Source organism: Kogia breviceps, chromosome 8 (assembly GCF_026419965.1).
Source record: "Kogia breviceps isolate mKogBre1 chromosome 8, mKogBre1 haplotype 1, whole genome shotgun sequence".
Taxonomy (NCBI): Eukaryota; Metazoa; Chordata; class Mammalia; order Artiodactyla; family Physeteridae; genus Kogia; species Kogia breviceps.
Window position 1 is genome coordinate 75,846,505 of NC_081317.1, and position 17,536 is coordinate 75,864,040.

Consider the following 17,536-nt stretch of genomic DNA (forward strand, 5'->3'; position numbering starts at 1 on the left):
TGCTCCTGTCACTCTGGCTTCCTCGCTCTTCCTCAAACATGCCAAGCACTCACTTGCTTCAGTGCTTTTCTACTTACTGTTTCTTCCACCTGAATAGCTCTTCCAGATATTTCACTTTATTGACTCCCCGATTAAAGGTCACCCTCACAAGGGAGGCCTTTCCCAACTCACCACATAAAAGAGCAAACACACACACGCACACGCACATGCACACGCACATGCACAATCACACATGTATACCCTTTTACTATCCCTTATCCTATTTTACTTTTCTTCATACCCATTTTCTATCACGTCAAACATATATACTTTTATTTATGTCTTTATTAAGTGTCTTCCCCCCACTATCTTGTAAGCTCCATGAGAGCACAAAATTAGTCTCTTGTTTCCTGCTATATCCCTTGTGCTAAGAACAGTGCCTGGCACCTCGTAAATATTCAATGAATAATTGTGGGAAGAATGAATGAGTGAAGCGATCAAGTAGACTGCTCTATTATTCACACCCAGGAGGTTGGTCTAACTCAGTGTTTTTATGCTCCTAAATCTCGAAGATCATGCCTCAAATTCTAAATTACCTCAGAAATCTTTAAGGTCAACTGTTTTATTCTGTGTCCAGCAAAAGGCCTTGGGCCCAAGGGAGGATAAATAATCAGGTCTCAACTCTTTTCCTGTCTCCTTAAACTACAGCTCTGCTTTTAGCAGTTTTATATAGTGGACTTCAACTAAAGATTTCTTGTAAAGATAGGATTTCTCGAGCTAAAATACAATAAGCAAACAAAAACCAGAAAAAAGAAAACTACTATTTGAGGGAATTGGGATCAGGGATGTTAATCCTTTGCTTTAACACTTCTATCAGCATTACTCAGGGACCCTGAAGAAAGTTCTGAACTAGGTGAGTGAGTCAGTGCTGGAGTCTTGTGAAGACAGCTTACAAGACAGAACCTGGAGGGGGCCTTGAAACAAAGCTGGAGTTTAATGTTTTAACTATTTTAGAATAACCTTTAAAGGTAATATGATGTCAGGAAATTTTCATCTTAGTCACTTTATGTTTCAGCGTTAGAGAAGTCGAATCAAACGCGTCTTTGTTAACATATGCAAGATGTTTTCCTGAAAAATCCTTATTTTGAGAGATCAAATTTTCATCGTTAGCAGGGAAGCTATTGGAAAAACAAGAGCACCTAAGACTAAAACAATAAAAAATTGTTTGGATTCTTACCAGTTGTCCACTCTTGACTGTTGAAATGAACAGCTGTGAGCTTTGTGCTTCCAGTTTTCACATGGCCCACATGTCCTTAGCGGAATCCTACAGTTGTCATTTAAACAAACATATCTTTGTCATGTTGGAAGAGGCATCTGATTTCATTCTGTTGGAGTGATGTGATCTGGGTCTGCAGTAGGCAATTGGAAGCAGGTAGTACAGTTCAGAACACTGTAGGGACTAAGGTTCTCCCGGTCTTTGGCATGTAGTGTTAGTGCCCACGGAGAGGAATGAATGCCCCAGGCACCTATTTGGCAGCGCTCCGTGCCTAGGACAGTGCTCAGTACCATGGGGGAATTTTAAAGAAATTTGAGATCATCTCCATAATCCTGTTCCCGCTGCCTTCATGGCAGAGTCAAACTTCCTAGAAGAGAAGAAGCCTGCTCATTGGTTTTCGATTACTTGGCTAAACGCTGGCTCCTAAAGCCAACTCTGTCTCAGCAGTTCCTTTGTTCTTCAGGAGCTGCCCTACTGTCTTCAGTATCCTCTCCCTTTAGTGTATTTTGCACATGACTTCAAAACATCAGTCTTCCTACAATGGAAGTAGATTTGAAGCAGATTGAATTTGAAATCATATAAGACCTGGGCCTATGTCTTGTTTAAAGATTATTCTACTGACATGTAGTAATAACACCTCCACTATAGAATTGTGGCGGGGATCAAATGAGATTATGTATGTAAAAGCAATTTGTAAAGAATAAAGATCAAGGGACTTCCCTGGTGGTCCAGTGGTTAAGACTCCACACTTCTACTGCAGGGGGTTCGGGTTTGACCCCTAGTCGGGGAAGTAAGATCCCTCATGCTGTGCGGCATGGTCTAAAGAAAAAAAAAAAAAAGATCAGTACTAAAGTAAAATATTATTGGTATTAAGTTCTATTTTATTACGTATCCCCTTGATAATGAAAACCTTCCAAGGTTACTTATTGCCTATGGAATAAAGTCCACATGCATTAACCTGTTATAAGAGGCCCTCTCCTTTATGACCTATTCTTCATATCTTCTATACAGAGCCCATTCTTCAGGCAATCCAAGCTTTTCACAGTTCCCAGAACAAAGCATTACTTTCCTATATCTGTTACCTTTGTGAACTTAGTTCCCTTTTCTTGGAATGTTCCTCTACTTATTTTAGCCAATTGAAAGCCTACTCTTTTTTTTTTTTTTCTTAAAAAAATTTTTTTTCTCTCTTTTCATGAAGCTTTTATCCTATTCTTCTAAGAGATATGTAGTTTTAGATCTTATATTTATGTCTTTGAACCGTTTCAATTTTTGAAATATGGTTTAATAAGGGTCAACTCTGTTCTTTGGGATGTATGTATACAGTTTTCAGCAGCATTTATTGAAAGAAATATTCTTTCTCCTGCTCCATTTTAAAATAAGCAAATATATGTATTTATTTATACATTCCCCTTTCCCAAATGGTAGCATACTAATGCATATCTTCACCTAGCTTTTGTTATTTAACAACATATTCTGGAGATCATGTACTAGAGACCTTCACTCTCATCCCCTTTCTTTTAATTGGTGGTGTGATATTCCATTTTTTAAGGTGGACCATGTTTTATTCAATAAGTTTCCGATTGATGGACATTTGGGTTTTTTCCACTTTTTGATATTATGCATAGGGCTGCAGTGAATAGACTTGTGTATATGTCTTTTCACTTTTTGATAGTGAATCTTGGATACATTCCAGGAGGTGAGATTGCTGAGTCTAAGCAATACAAGATAAAGTTATGTCTAATTTTGTTAAATATTGCCAAGTTCTTTGCCATAAGGTTTGTACCATCTTACATTCTCAACACCAATGTTTGTGAGACCCTGTTTCTTGACATTGTTTCTAGTAGTGTATATTGTCACACTTTTGGAATTTTGTGACTCTCATAGGTGGGAAATGAAATATCACCCACTAATTTTTTAAGGCTGAAGTACGATTTCTTATTAGTTTGCAGCAGGCATATGTAACTTGTTATACCCAATACTGTACTATGGGTATGAGGGTACATACATGATCTCCCCTACAAACAGGAAGCTTTCTGAGTGAGTGAAAGTAGTGGGTCTAACTGATGTTTTAAAAGAAATGTTTCAAGGGCTTGGAATATTGTTGGCATTCATTGTATGTTTGCTGAAGGACAGGGTAAGTGAATAAGCTCAGAATTAGGAACTTGTTTTTATATACCATTTTTAGAGTCTATAATTATGTTTACAATCATCTCCAGTGGGCGTGTTTATCTATGTGGTGGAACCCATGGAAAATTCAGGTGATTTTTGAGTGATTTTTTTTTTTCCTTGTCTGAGAAAAGATGGTCACAGAGATGTAGACCTTTTTTTTCCCCTGAAAGATTCTGTTGAGTTCTGCACAAAACCTCCCTTGGAGAATATAGTCATTTGGAAAGTGTATTTTATTTTCTATTTACATTGCAATTTATAAAGTTCCTTCATGTCTATTGTTTGTTTTCAGCCTCATAACAGTGGTGAGACAGACACATGTCTGTTGATGGAAGAGAAATTTGTGACTCAGAAAAGTTCAGTAACTCGATCAAAGTTACTGAGACAACAGAAACGGAGCCAGGCCTCAAACCCAGGTCTTCTGATGCCAAAGCCAGAATTCTTTCCTGTACACCACAGCTGCCATCTGGAACTTGGTAAGAGTTTTATACTTTTTTTTCTGTTGTTTTTCTTTAGATAGGAATAGCTTTGAAAATAAATTTAAAAAATAAAGTCACTGAGGTCTTTTTTTCCTTTTAATATTTATAATGTGATATCTTGTGTATGTAATATGATAAAGGAAAAAGTGTCATATAAGGCTCTATGTGTATACCTCTCCTAAGATGCTCTTGTCCTGGAACTGTGTAATCGAGGCTCAGGGAATGCATTCATTGCTGGGTGTCATGCCACTGATATAGTCATAGGAAACATACTGTGAAGATAAAAGCCACCTGTCTTTAAAATATTTTTTTAATTCATAAGGGCAGTTTCTAGTTCACGACGTCAAGGCGAGCACATTTATTTATTCCTCTCTCACAGAAATAATTTAAAATAATATGAGAAGAATAAAAAAGATTTGTAGTCCACAGAGATGGGGAGAATTATAAGTGGTCATGAGTAGATGAGAAGAAGGTAAACATGCTTTATTAAGTTTATAGTGGAGCAGAGAGGAAGAAGAGGAGAAAACAACACCCTAGAATATAAGAGAAGTGGACTGCAAGGATAGAAGTCACTAAGCTGCCCTGAAGAACCCTGGAGAAGCTTTGGACTCAGAACTGGAAATCAGTTCAAGATGTCTAATAGCCAACTAGTAGGTATTCTAGAAATACAAAGCACTCATGGTAGAGGGAAGGAATTGTTAAAGAAATAACATCTCCAGAGCTAAAGGGATATTTTAAAATTCAAACAGTCCATAAAAGCCAAGTCAGATAAATTTTTAAGAGGCCCATATTTAGAGATATCATTGTGAAATCTCAGAACACTAAAGATTTAAAGTGGAAATTTAGATCTATGAATATTTACTTAAGGGTGTACTCCAGTAAAAAAAGGGTGAAAACCAAGAAAGGGGACGATGTGGGATTGTTTAATAAATAATTTAACCTTACCCCACAAGAGGTCTGGCCTTTGCCACCAGCTTTCGGGAGATAATCTCTAAACTCCTGAAATGTCATGCCTGATGGGGTGTTATTGTCTTCCTGGGGGCTTTGGGGCAGCCAAACTGTAATGGATGTGATTCAAGGTTGGGACTTTGAGTCAAACCTTGAGGGCCGGGAGACTGGAGATTAAAATTGACCTTGAGGTCAGTCAGTCATGCCTATGTAATGGCACCTCAGTAAAAACTAAATACTGAGGCTCTAATGAACTTCCCTGGTTGGCAAGCGTCTGTGCTTATTGTCAGAAATCAATACTGGAGAAGTAATGTATCTTGACTCTATGGGGAAATGACAATGGAAGCTCTGCACTGGGTATTTCCCCAGACTCTACTCTATGTATTTCCTTCCTTGGCTGACTTTAATCTGTATTCTTTCTCTGCAATAACTCTCAACCATGAATATAATAGCTTTCAATGAGTTCTGTGAGTCCTTCTAGTGAATTATCAAAACTGAGCATGCTTTGGAGAACCTCTCAAACTTGCAACTGATGTCACACGTGAGGGTGGTCCTGTGTGGGTTGTGCTCCCTCTAACCTTGCGGTTGGTCTACCTCTTCTCAAGCATATATTATACAAAAAAACTTGTTTAGGAGAATAATGAAACAATATCCAAGGATGACAGTTATGTAGTAGGCCAAGGAAGAAGACTGGTCTACTTTAGGAAAGATTGGCAGGCCTACAGAAAAATGTGTTTTCAAGGAAAAGAAAAGAATCGCTTTCAAATAATAGCTGCTGCTAATGAGAAGTTGCAAGATATTAGGATATGGTGGGAAAAGCCTATGAATCTTAAGAAGGTGTAAAAGAATAACCAGAAACTCTAAGTAGATCAAAACACTACCAGAACATCATGTTCCAAATATAAAACAATTTAACACATGATTATTTTTTCCAGCAATTGGTAAAATGTAAGAGAGGAGACTCTAATGTATTTTCCTTTGAGTGGCACAGGATTGTGACATCAGCAGCATAGGCAAGAGAATGTAATTTTTAGCACTTTCTAACTCTATGATGAATAATGTAATGAATAGTTGTAATAATATAAAATTTGTTTATTGAGTCATGAAAATTATGTTAGTAAATATAGAAGTGAATTGTAGACATAAAATGGTCATGCCATTTGGTTAATGGCACTAGGCAACATTTATGTAATAATTAATGACAAATTTGTGACTAGTAATATATAAAATAAAATTTTCTTTGCAGTAAAAAAAAATTTGTATATCAGTTATCAGCTTTTAAAATAAACTTATGTACAAAGCATGGAGGAGTTAATCTTGATTAAGAACAGAATATAAACACTCAGCTTTGATGATGTTAAAGTAAGGCTCTAGCTGACAGATGTTGGCAGATGAAAGGTAGGCAGGGGAAGGGGAAGCAACCGTAAGGGTACAAACACCCTCATTTTACACAGTAAGGAGTTGAGAGAATCTGTTGAAAATTAACAAAAAAATTAAACATTGATGACAAAAATGACATTGCTGGACATTGGAAAAGAGGATGCTCTATCTGGAAAAAAAACCCAACTTAAGCCACTCACACTGTACACAAAAATATCAATTCTAGGTAAATTGTAGATCCTTTAACTATGAAAGGTAAAACAATAAAGCTTTAGAAGATAATATAGAAGAATAGATTCATGATCTCAAAGTGAGAGAATGATTTTTAAACGTATTGGACATTAAGAAGCACCAACCTTAAAGGTAAGGATTGATTAATTAGATTACAGTAAAATTAAGAATATTAAAAGTAATTAAAATAGTTAAAAGGCAAGCTGCAGATTAGGAGATATCTGGAACACATATAATTAACAAAGTGCCTATGTCCAGAATATATGAAGAACTCATACAACGCAGTAAGAAAATACAATCCAGTAGAAAAATGGGCAAATCGACTCAACAGCCACTTTAAAACAGGAAATATCTAATAGGTCAAGAAACATATGATAAGGTGCCCAATCTCATTAGTCATCAGAGAAATGCAAATTAAAAATGAAAAGAGATGGTCCTACATATGCATCAGAATGGCTGAAATTAAAAAGGCAAAATAGTGAGGATTGCCAAGGAAGTAGAGTACCTGGAATTCTCATACAACTGCTGGTGGGAATGGAAACTAGTTTAACCAATTTAGAAAGTAGTTTGACTTTATTTACTAAAACTAAACATACTCTACTTGTGACCTAGCAATTCTTCTCTTAGGTGTATATCCAACTGAAATCTATGCCCATGTGTACCAGGAGACACGTATAAGAAAGTTTATAACAGCTTTATTCATATGCTCCAACATAGGAACAAGCTAAATGTCCATTGACAGGAGAATGTATTAATAAATTGTGGTCTAATTATACAATGAAATACTATATAGCAATGAAAATGAACTACAACTGAATGCTACAATATAAGTGAATCTTATAAACATTATATTGAGCTAGAAAAGGCTAATGTAAAAGAATATATAATGCATAATTCCATTTATTTAAAACTCAAAAACAGGCCAGACTGTAAAGTTGAGTGATGTGTTCTTAGATAGCAAAAATGTAAAGCACCAAAACAAGGAAGTGAACACCAAAAAAATCAGGAGAGAGTTACATTTAAGGAAAAGGAGCAAGCTGTGACATAGAAAGTATGGAGGGAACTTCATGGGGCTGGTATTGCTCTTCTTCTGAATGTGTGACATATTTTACACACCAAAGCAAAAAAAAAAAAAAGATTTAAATAAAAACAAATTCATGGTATAAGGAAATTATTTAAACTTTAAGATAATGAATAGTAAAACTAAAAATAGTGATATAATCCTGAAAATTGAGAGGTGTGGTCTTGTAATGAGCTCATTCTCCTCTGCAGTTACAGGAAGTTAATAAGAAGATCTCCAAATTGATAAACATATTATTTAGAAATAAGAAACGAAACAAACTGTAAAAGTATTATTTTCCATTCTGTATTTTCCATTTAAAAATAATGGATTATTTTATGCTTATTAATTTTTTAACCAAGAAAATCCATCACATTATATTTACATTCTTATATTTTAAAAATATCTATATGACTAGACACCCAGATTATAAACAAATACATTTATTGACTGAGTTAACTTAATTTGAGGAATTTTAATTTTTGAGTGAGTTATTTTATATTACCCTATGTATTGATTAAAATTATTTTATGTATTCAATAAAATATTGTCAAAAATTCTTTCTTTTCTCCGTGTAACTTTTCATATAACTTGTGAGAAAGTTGAGAAGGATAGAAATAATGAGACAAGGATTTTTTGTTTTCATAGCCAAATCTCACTTTTTGTACAGTTATTTAGGACTGTGATAGAAGAGTTAAGTTTGTATTTGTAAGATGACTTTTTATCTTTCCTGACTTCATTGCATTTTAAAGGCTTCTGTATTAATAAATAACCATATCTGCTGGCTTTCATAAACAGCTATCACCACCATCACCAACCAAAAACACAAACAAAGAAAATGTCTACGCATCTACAAAAACCCAGCATTATGGATGCTTCTAAGAAGCAATGTAAGGAAACAATGTCCTCATTACCTATCATTTCTGGGGTGTTGTTTGAATATTTACAATAAAAAGAATAAGGACACTCACTGCACTCATTTATGACATGGATGGGAGCCATCCAAATGCACACTCTCGTTTCTGGTCACCTTGCCTCTGGTTTTCTGTTGTGTTTCAGCTTGGGGAGCTCACCTCTGTCCTTGTTCAAAATTTCAATCCACATTTCCAAAGATTAGTCATCTTAGTGCACCTATGCTAAAAGCATTGATTAGGTCTTCTTTCTCAAAGAAGGTTGCACTTCAGGTCTGGGATTTAGAAGATAACTAGTTCTAGGCATAAAGGTCAACCAATCTGTTCTTAAAACAGGGTTGACAAATAACCAGCTGCAGGCACTAAGTTCAGCCTACAACTGTGTACTCTAAAATCAGTTCTGAGTCATCTGCTCTGTGTGTTTGGCACCCCTGTTTACAGCACATCTTGAGCCTTCTTATGTAGCAATGCTATTGGTAAATAGCCTACCCTTTATGACAGCATGGATGAGAAAAGGACAACCTGATCTTGGTTGATAAAATGTGTACTTTATATGTGGTGAAGGGATATTTTGTAAAGTCTCACGCAATTATTTAAAATGCCTCTGTGTGTGTATGTGTTTGTGTGTGTGTTCACACACTTGCTTTATGTGCTATGTAATGATTCATGTTCTAAGAGGGTGTGTTTTTCTCTCTTAGAGAGCTGGCAGCCAGCCCACCCTCTAAGAAATGGGAAATTTCTTGAGCTAATTTGGACATGCAGTCTATGTGTTTATATCACAAAGCTATAACTCTTTGTCCAGACAGCACTGCCAATTATCTCTGATATTTCTATTCAGCATAAACTTAAAAAAAAGCCAGATCTTTTTATTAGCCTGTTTTGCATATACGTTTTTAGGATAATTGTCTATTAATACCACTTCTAAAGCAGAAAGGAGTTATTTAAAGGGATGACCTGATTGTCTTGATAAAGAAAATAATAGAGCTACAATCCATTTTCTGAAAATTTGGTCTTGCGTTTGAGTGCGGGCTGGAAGGTAAAAACTTTTGGATTAAATTCCAAACTTTAGGACAATAGGATTTAGGCCAAATAATTTACTCTTTCTATATCCAATCTGTTCATCAGGAATCAAAACATTTACTGATCTCCTTACAGGAAAATAAAACATTGGTAAACAAAAAAGCATTTGCTCTGTTTGAAGGGCTAAGCCATGCACCATTTTTCAGTGTGCTCCTTCCTTCTGGCACTAGTAGACTCCCTTGTGGTCATCACATTTCTCACTGGCAAGAAAAAGGCCTATCGCTGTGTTGAGAATCCAGACAGAAGTTCTGTGCCATGTATAGATTAGTTAACCAGGAAACAGGCAAAATTAAGACAGATTTTGTGAAAATTCTATTTTGTGTTTTCTGAACTAGGAGAAGGCACAATTTTCTCAGGGGGCAGAAATATGCAGGAACAGGCTAGAATGACCTGTTAGGAGAATGACAAATAGAGAGGGTGGAGAGGTGGTGATATTTACTTTTCTGAGGGTCTTTTGAACAGACAAATAAAAACATGCAAAAAAATATGGTTCACAGATAAAGGCAGGAGGATTGTTTTTGTCACTTTTTTAGAGGTTCTTTTAATTTACAGCAGGTTTGTGTGAGTTATTAGGTCTGCCACCTAATAACTTAGGGTGTCAGTCTATGTGCCAAGCTGTTTACTATGTTTTGGGAACTCAAAAATGATTAATAAACAATTTTTTTGCACTCAAGGTCTTCTTAACCTCCTTGGGAGAGAAATACATACAAATAATTACAATAATATGTGATAAGTGCTAGACTAGTAGCAAAAACATGTGCTATGATTACAAATTTTGCCTGGGGTGGTTGGGACTGAAAAAGGAATATCTGCATTGGACCTTGAAGAATGAGAGGGAGTTAGGCAGAGGAGACAATTTCAGGCAGAGGACAGAGCATGAAAGGAGGTTGGAGAAGTGGATGTCAGTGGAGTGTGGGGATATTTTAGAGAGGAGAGAGTAAGTGTTTGAGTGTCAGAGAGCCCCAGGTTGGTAACTCTGCTAGGTGGCCATTCACTGGCTGTGTGATTTAGGGCACATTGCTTAGCCTCTCTGAGCCTCAGTTGCTACATCCATACATTATGATGTATCGTGTAGGGTTGTTGTGAGAATGCAATGAAACAATAAATGTAAAGGACCTAGAACAGTACAAGGACAGAGTAAATGTTCAGTAAATGGTCAGTATTGTTTCATCTTTTAAAATGAGCTGCAGCTGCTGCTCTGGAACTGCAAATTGTTTAGAATAATATGGGCTCATTCTGGGAGGGGCTTCTCAACATAAATCATCCATAAAATGGAAATAATACCTACTTTCATTATTGTTTAAAAGAGTTAATATTAAATACAGGCCCAATAATGGTACTCAATAAACAGTAGTTATTATCATTAAAATTTTAATAACACTTCTCTTTCAAAGGCCAAAATATATGTACATTTCCACACTCATACTGAAGAAACTGTGAATTTTTGTGTGTGCACAGAATTGTGAATTTTTGTGATTGAGCACCTTCTGCTAAACCAGAGGCAGAAAATCACTTTTGAAAGTATGTTATTTCCCCCCATAGGTAATGTGTCATATTAATGAACATGTTTTATATATGAGCTGGCATAATCATCAAACCATGTTTGTTTTCCATTTCTGTGTCCCAGTCCTCATCATGGCACTGGTATTGAAGTACTTAAAGAAATACCTGCTACATGAATTAGTTGGTAACTCTCTAGCTGGTTCTCTCAAACATATATTTTTCTTTAATGGAGGAAAACAATTTTAGGTCTTGAAATTGCCTTTTGAAAATGAAGTTCCCAAACCATTTGAACATTGAACACATACAAATGCATATGATATCAACTTGTGGAGAAGATCATGCTGCTCCAAAATCTTTGTTTGCCTGGAGGTTGCATTGGTCCAACCTGTAATCATAGTTGTAAAGTTATTATATCCATGATTATTATTATGACATTCCTAATAAGTATTTTTGTAGAGGTCAACCTAATGTTACATCAATAAACCAGGCCTAGAGTATCTTATGTGTTCATACTTCTTCCTAGTACTATATTTATATATCAGAAATGGTAGAAAATCCAGCACTTTTTAGTTTCCTGAGGAACCCTCCTTACCTTTTACTCTACCCAATTGCATAATGCTTCTGAGATGTTACATTTCCATGTTCTTTCCAGTTTTTAAAATTATGAGCCCAATTTATTTTTTTAAATTTATTTTTAAAAATTTTTACTGAAATGTTCTTTCCAGTTTTAATTATGAGCATTCATAATAATGGAAATGTAGGCTGGCTCAAGCTTGTGAAAATGACACTCTTTGACTTAAAATGCTGGTTTGTAGAGAGAAAAATCAGCATGGATGCATTAGATGCACTAGAACTTTCTTATCACATTAAGCAACTATAGCCGCAGAGCACCAGTTATCTCTCCCACCAGCTTCTAAGCAGAACTGGACCCAAGTCATGTAGCCACACAAAGTCACTTCTGTCTTACTTCTGAAGGGATGTAAGAAAGAGAATTCACAACTTGACTTGAAAATCTGTTCTTTAAGAACTTATTATTTGGCTCACATTTTGAAAAAAATTGTAATGTTACAAATTTAGTTTAGGTCCTCTTATTTGTTCCTCAGTAGAAAAGGAAAGAAAATATATTTAAACAACACTCTTTTTGTTGTAATCAGTTATTTGGCCTAGATTTAGAATCCTTCAGCTTGTAGAGACTTTGAAAATATATTCATTTATAAATTTGAAAACTAGGGAGATAAGTTGGGAATTTACACTCTGGAATTTTAAGAGGCTCTCTAGCTTGTTCCCAAATTTGTCCTTACTTTTAGTTGAGACATTTGATATTTTAGGCACTGCCTTTAGGATTCAGCCATCACTAATCTGGGGCCTACATTTTCAGTTGTTCTTTTCAATGTTGTCATTTATTCACTGAGCAGCTACAATTAGGTTGAATATCTAAAATTGCTATTTTTATAGGCAAAAAAACACAACAAACCAGTGTTCAATCTCAAAAGTATTTATTGAGGACCCACCATGTGAGAAGCAAAGGTTTGATTATGAAGGGAAAGTAATCCAAGAGTAGAATACCAAGCAACAGCTTTTTAAAGATTCATTCTACTGAGTTATATAATTTTTTATTTGTAAACAACATTTTATATGGCACTTTATATGACACAGAAAATGGTTAAATAATATGGAAGTCTATAAAATAAAAACTGAAAGTTCTTCCCTTACCACCTGGAGTAAGTTGTTTTAAAAACTTTTATTTTGTTCCAGTGCTCTTTCTTTTTAAAAAAAGTTCACATGTGAAATGAAATCTGCAGCATTAGTTTTCTACTCGGAATTATATGATAGACACTTTTCATACATACAGAATACTTTTGAAATCAAGAAGAGTCGAGCTTCCCTGGTGGCCCAGTGGTTGAGAGTCCGCCTGCCGATTCAGGAGATGCAGGTTCGTGCCCCGGTCTGGGAAGATCCCACATGCCGCGGAGCGGCTGGGCCCGTGAGCCATGGCCGTTGAGCCTGCGCATCCGGAGCCTGTGCTCCGCAATAGGAGAGGCCACAGCAGTGAGAGGCCCGCATACCGCAAAAAAATAAAAATAAAAGAGTCAATATGTCCACTCAAATATCCTTTTAACAGTCACTTCCCACATTCAATTGTCTTTTATTTTAAAAAAATTATTTATTTATTTTAAAAATTATTTATTTATGACTGTGTTGGGTCCTTGTTGTGGTGTGTGGGCTTCTCATTGAGGTGGCCTCTCCTGTTGCGGAGCACGGGCTCTAGGCGTGTAGGCTTCAGTAGTTGTGGCTTGCCGGCTCTAGCGTGCAGGCTCCATAGTTGTGATGCATGGGCCTAGTTGCTCCATGGCATGTGGGATCTTCCTGGACCAGGGCTCTAACCGGTGTCCCCTGCATTGGCAGTGATTCTTAACCACTACCAGGGAAGTCCCTCAATTGTCTTTTAATCGAGTACTTTTCAAAATTAGTTTTATTGTGGTAATTGCCCAAAAGCATTAAGACTTCTTATAGTCTCAAACCATTTTCATTTAAAACCATCTTTTAAAGAACATAAGGTACACGCAGTAACCACATGATTTTAGCACAGTGGATTGAAAACAAAACAAAAATAGTCATTCAAATGTTTTATCTCTACTATACCAAATGAGAACCAACTTAGAATTTCAAAAAACTGAACTAGGCTTCAAGGGGGTGCAGATTCATCAAGGCTGGCATGAAGTAAAGTTGGTCTCATCTTTTTTTTTTTTTTTCGGTACGCAGGCCTCTCACTGTTGTGGCCTCTCCTGTTGCGGAGCACAGGCTCCGGACACGCAGGCTCAGCGGCCATGGCTCACGGGCCCAGCCGCTCCGCGGCATGTGGGATCTTCCCAGACTGGGGCACGAACCTGCGTCCCCTGCATCGGCAGGCGGACTCTCCACCACTGCGCCACCAGGGAAGCCCTCATCTTTTTTTTTTTTTTTAAACTTCAGTTATAATTGACGTGTTATATTAGTTTCAGTATACAATGTAGTGACTAGATATTTTTATGGTCTCATCTTAGTTTTAGAAAAAAAGATAGTAAACTTGGAATTCCTAAGTTCACACCCTAAATTTTTCTTAAATCTTTGCCATCTTATACTGCTTATTTGCTGATGAGCTCAGGAAACTAAATGAGTAGGTAGCATACAAATGTTAATACAAAACCTCTGAAATAACTCATTGTGTTTAATTTAACATTTCCCGCCCTGGATATGTTGAGGTTAAATATAACATATGAATATAATAGAATCATATTTTTTACAAGTAAAAGTTTTGGTTCCCAGGGCAGACATAAACATATCAGCATTTTAATAGGTTTCCAAAAAAAACATTGACTTCTAGGGGGTTCCACCTCTAGCAAACTAGAGAACACTGTATGGTATAGCAAGAACTCTGCTCTGAAATTGAAAGGCTTACTGTCACCTTTCGAATGAAGAAACACTTCATTGGACTGGGTGATCCTCCAGGTTTCTTTTCAAAAACACTTAGTTCTTACATTTATTTGCAAATCCTTTAGTTCCACTGCTCCCCCGCCACACAGCCCACTCCCCAACAGAAGGAGCAAAATCTGTATCTGTAAACACCAGTTTACTGAGAAATGGGATTGATTCCAATTCTAGTAAGGATTTTTTTGGTATCTTTTTGGCATCCTCTAAACTACAGGTCTGTCCCTATTTTAGGAGAAATAAAATGCACATCTAGGGCTTCCCAGGTGGCACAGTGGTTTAAGAATCTGCCTGCCAATACAGGAGACATGGGTTCAAGCCCTGGTCCGGAAAGACCCCACAGGCAGCAGAGCAGCTAAGCCCGTGTGCCACAACTACTGAGCCCACGTGCCACAACTACTGAGCCAGTGTGCTACAGCTACTGAAGCCTGCGGGCCTAGTGCCTGTGCTCCACAACAAGAGAAGCTACCACAATGAGATGCCCATACACCGCAATGAAGAGTAGCCCCTACTGACCGGAACTAGAGAAAGCCTGTGAGCAGCAATGAAGACCCAATGTAGCCAAAAATAAATAAATGAAATAAATTTTTAAAAATGTACATATACATACACAAAACTATAAAAACCTAGTTTTTAAAGCTTGAATTGCAAAAACATTTACTCCTTTAATCCTTTATATTGTAAAATCTACTAGTGAACCTAAAATATTATGGAATTTAATTTAACTGAAATAGTAACATAGCTATTTTTTTCCCATTTTTAAAAACATTTTTATTGGAGTATAATTGCTTTATAAATGTGTGTTAGTTTTTGCTTTATAACAAAGTGAATCAGCTATACATATACATATATTCCCATATCTCCTCCTTGCGTCTCCCTCTCACCCTCCCTATCCCACCCCTCTAGGTGGTCACAGAGCACCGAGCTGATCTCCCTGTGCTATGTGGCTGCTTCCCACTAGCTATATATTTTACATTTGGTAGTGTATATATGTCCATACCACTCTCTGACTTCGTCCCAGCTTACCCTTTCCCCTCCCTGTGTCCTCAAGTCCATTCTTTACGTCTGTGTCTTTATTCTTGTCCTGCCCTTAGGTTCTTCAGAACCTTTTCTCTTTTTTTAGAATCCATTTATATGTGTTAGCCTACGGTATTTTTTTTTCTTTCTGACTTACTTCACTCTGTATGACAGTCTCTAGGTCCATCCACCTCACTACAAATAACTCAATTTTGTTTCTTTCTATGGCTGAGTAATAGTCCATGGTATATGTGTGCCACATCTTCTTTATGTATTCATCTGTGGATGGACACTTAGGTTGCTACCATGTCCTGGCTATTGTAAATAGTACTGCAATGAACACTGTGGTAAATGACTCTTTTTGAATGATGGTTTTCTCAGGATACATGCCCAGTAGTGGGATTACTGGGTCATATGGTAGTTCTATTTTTAGTTTTTTAAGGAACCTCCATACTGTTCTCCATAGTGGCTGTATCAGTTTACATTCCCACCAACAGTGCAGGAGGGTTCCCTTGTCTCCACACCCTCTCCAGCATTTATTGTTTGTAGATTTTTTGATGATGGCCAATCTGACCAGTGTGAAGTGATACCTCATTGTAGTTTTGATTTGATTTTTCTCTAATGATTAGTGATGTTGAGCATCCTTTCATGTGTTTGTTGGCTATCTGTATATCTTCGTTGGAGAAATGTCTATTTAGTCTTCTGCCCTTTTTTGGATTGGGTTGTTTGTTTCTTTGATATTGAGCTGCATGAACTGCTTGTAAATTTTGGAGATTTATCCTTTGTCAGTTGCTTCATTTGCAAATATTTTCTCCCATTCTGAGGATTGTCTTTTTCTCTTATTTATGGTTTCCTTTGCTGTGCAAAAGCTTTTAAGTTTCATTAGGTCCCTTTTGTTTATTTTTCTTTTTATTTCTATTTCTCTAGGAGGTGGGTCAGAAAGAATCTTGCTGTGATTTATGTCATAGAGTGTTCTGCCTATGTTTTCCTCTAAGAGTTTTATAGTGTCTGGCCTTACATTTAGGTCTTTAATCCATTTTGAGTTATTTTTGTGTATGGTGTTAGGGAGTGTTCTAATTTCATTCTTTTATTTTTATTTTTAAAAATTATTTAAGGGCTTCCCTGGTGGCACAGTGGTTGAGAATCCGCCTGCCGATGCAGGGGACACGGGTTCGTGCCCCGGTCTGGGAAGATCCCACATGCCGCGGAGCGGCTGGGCCCGTGAGCCATGGCCATTGAGCCTGCGCGTCCGGAGCCTGTGCTCCGCAATGGGAGAGGCCACAACAGTGAGAAGCCCGCGTACCACAAAAAAAAAAAAAAAAAAAAAAAAAAAGAAAAAAATTATTTAAAAATATATTTTGTATTTATTTTTATTTCAACATGTAGCTGTCCACTTTTCCCAGCAGCACTTATTGAAGAGGCTGTCTTATCTCCATTGTATATTCTTGCCTCCTTTATCAAAAATAAGGTGACCATATGTGCGTGGGTCTATCTCTGGGGTTTTCATCCTGTTCCATTGATCTATATTTCTGTTTTTGTGCCAGTACCACACTGTCTTAATTACTATAGCTTTGTAGTATAGTCTGAAGTCTGGGCGCCTGATTCCTCCAGCTCCATTTTTCTTTCTCAAGATTGCTTTGGCTATTCGGGGTCTTTTGTGTTTCCGTACAAATTGTGAAATTTGTTGTTCTAGTTTTGTGAAAAATGCCATTGATAGTTTGATAGGGATTGCATTGAATCTGTCTATTGCTTTGCATAGTATAGTCATTTTCACAGTGTTGATTCTTCCAATCCAAGAACATGATATATCTCTCCCTCTGTTTGTATCATCTTTAATTTCTTTCATCAGTGTCTTATAGTTTTCTGTGTACAGGTCTTTTGTCTCTTTAGGTAGGTTTATTCCTAGGTATTTTATTCTTTGGTTGCAGTGGTAAATGGGAGTGTTTCCATAATTTCTCTTTCAGATTTTTCATCATTAGTGTACAGGAATGCAAGCGATTTCTGTGCATTAATTTTGTATTCTGCTACTTTAACAAAT

The 17,536-nt window shown here is 36.7% G+C and overlaps 1 protein-coding gene across 5 annotated transcripts in view; it reads left to right on the plus strand.

Annotated features, from left to right (window-relative positions):
- TMC1 (transmembrane channel like 1) overlaps positions 1 to 17,536 on the plus strand; it is a 360,191-nt gene that overhangs the window by 9,525 nt on the left and 333,130 nt on the right. For all 5 annotated transcript variants that reach the window (XM_067039582.1, XM_067039580.1, XM_067039581.1 and 2 more), the window contains exon 2: positions 3,714 to 3,897. The gene's annotated coding sequence lies outside the window, so the exon portion shown is untranslated. The remainder of the gene's footprint in view (positions 1 to 3,713; positions 3,898 to 17,536) is intronic.